Genomic DNA, 2,559 nt, shown 5'->3' with positions numbered 1-2,559 from the left:
GCGGCCGAACGCCTGGCCGATTTCAACCTAGAGACTCAAAAGGATAGGCAGGCGACGCCTAGTCCTGAGCGGGAGAAGTCGAATGGGACGAGATGGTTCAGGAATAACTTCAACAGAGGTGGGGGAGACCAGAGGCCCCACTCTCAGAATGGCTCACAGGGCAGTTCAAACAGTAACAGGCCCCAGGAGAACAGGCAGGGAGCCCCCGAGAGGAGGAGAGGGTGTTTGATCTGCGATGGTCCGCATATGTATCGGGATTGCCCGAAGAGACAGGTGTTGAATGCATTGGCAACGACCTTTACCGACAAGGTGTCGTCCTCAAAGAGTGTGGAGCCACAAGCAGAGGCAGGTGGTGAATGACACGGAGGAGGATGAGGACAACTTGGGGGCCGTAAACCAATGGTGCAACACATACTCTACGGTGGCGGCGAAGAGAGTTGTGCCACCCCCTGCGGAAAAGACCATCCCGGCTCTTACTGTAGAACAGCCGGAGAAGAAAGAAGAAGAAGTTCAGCCCCGGATTCCTAGGAAGAAAGGGTAGATGTTCGTGGATGTGAAGATTCATGGCAAGCCGATTCGAGCCATGATCGACACTGGAGCCTCTCACAACTACCTTGCGAGCGCCGAAGTGGCGAGACTCGGGCTCGTGCTGGAGAAGGGAGTTGGGCGTGTGAAGGCGATCAACTCGGTTGCACAACCCATTGCCGGTGTAGCCAAGTCTGTGCTGATTAAGGTTGGTGCTTATGAGGGCAAGACCAATCTTTCTGTTGTGGCAATGGACGACTTCAAGCTTATCCTTGGGCTTGAATTTCTACCGGATACACGCACTGCTGTCTTACCTCATGCCGATTCGCTGATGATGTTGGGGGCGAAGCCGTGTGTCATTCCTACCTTTGCTAGACATACTGGAGAGAAGAACTTGTCGGCCATGCAGTTTGAGAAGGGGCACAAGCAGGGTGAGATCTCCTACTTGGGTACCCTTTGTTTTGAAGAGATGGAAGAGGTGTCAGGGCCCACCCCGGGCGGTAGTAAGGAACTGTTGGGGGAGTCTGAAGACGTGATGCCAGACGAGCTGCCTCGGAAGCTACCACCGAAGAGGGCAGTGGATCACGAGATCGAGTTGGGGCCTGGCACGAGACCGCCCGCTAGGGCACCGTACAGAATACCGCAATCTAAGCTTGTGGAGCTTAGGAAGCAGTCAGTAGATGCCTTGAGCCGCAGGGCGGACTTGGCGAACTTGGAGTCGATAGCAGCGCTCTCTTCTAGCGTGGCTGCTATCTCTACGAAGGATCAGATGCGGGAGTTACTACCGAGAGATCCCGCAGCGCGACGCCTGATTCGGCTTGTCGAGCAGGGCAAGGCTCGACACTTTTGGATCGAGGATGGATTGCTGATGACCAAGGGAAACCGCGTATACGTTCCGAGAGGCGGGGACCTACGGAAATCACTTCTTTCCGAATGCCACGACACACGTTGAGCGGGAACTTAGGCTCTATCATCGTCGTGGTAGATCGTTTGTCAAAATATGCTACATTTATCGCAGCACCCAAACACGTTACAGCAGAAGGGACAGCTCATCTCTTTTCCAAGCACATCGTCAAGCATTGGGGACTGCCAAAAGATATTGTCAGTGATCGTGACTCCCGATTCACTGGCGTCTTCCGGACCGAGTTGTTCAAACTTCTCGGGTCCACACCTTCCATGAGCTCGAGCTATCATCCACAGTCCGATGGTCAGACAGAACGTTTTAATTCTACGTTGCAGGACTACCTTCGGCACTTTGTGCGAGGTACGCAGAAGGATTGGGTGAAGCTCTTGGATGTCGCTCAGCTATATTTCAATGTTCAAAAGAGCTCTTCCACCACCAACAAGAGCGCTTTTGAAATCGTTACTGGGCAGCAGCCGCTCCTTCCTCACACTCTTGACATCCCACAAAGTGTGAGATCCCCTCTTGCTCGAAGTTTCTCCCAGGAGTGGAAGAAGAATGTTGATATCGTTAGAAGTTGCTTGGAGACAGCTCAGAAGCGGATGAAGAAGTATGCAGATCAGAATCGCCGCTTCATTGAGTTCAATGCGGGAGACCTGGTGCTGGTGAAGGTCCCGAATCCGAAATTGTCAAAGTCATCAAGGTGGAGAGATCCTCGGTTGATGCAGAAATATATTGGTCCTTTGCCTGTCCTTAGGCGTATTGGGACGGTGGCGTACAAGGTGGAGTTGCCGCCGTGGTGGAAGATCCACAACGTTTTCCATGTCAGCAAATTGAAGAAATATTCAGCAGACGAAGACGATACCCGCAATCAACCCAGCCGCCCACAACTCGAATTAAAGAAGACGAAGGAGAAGGTGGCTGAAGCAATCCTAGATCACCGAGTGACGAGTACTGCGAAGAAAGACCACACAGAGTAATTGGTGAAATAGAGGGGATGCAGCAGCGAGGAGAACACTTGGGAGCGAGTGACAAACCTAAAGGCGTTTCTACCTCTTGTCGAAGCGTACCATGCTTCCGTAGCGCCGGGGACGTCGCTATCTCAGGTGGGGGAGAATGTCACGGGCTGCCCG

Source organism: Sesamum indicum, unplaced genomic scaffold, assembly GCF_000512975.1.
Source record: "Sesamum indicum cultivar Zhongzhi No. 13 unplaced genomic scaffold, S_indicum_v1.0 scaffold00436, whole genome shotgun sequence".
Taxonomy (NCBI): Eukaryota; Viridiplantae; Streptophyta; class Magnoliopsida; order Lamiales; family Pedaliaceae; genus Sesamum; species Sesamum indicum.
This window is presented reverse-complemented; position numbering follows the sequence as displayed.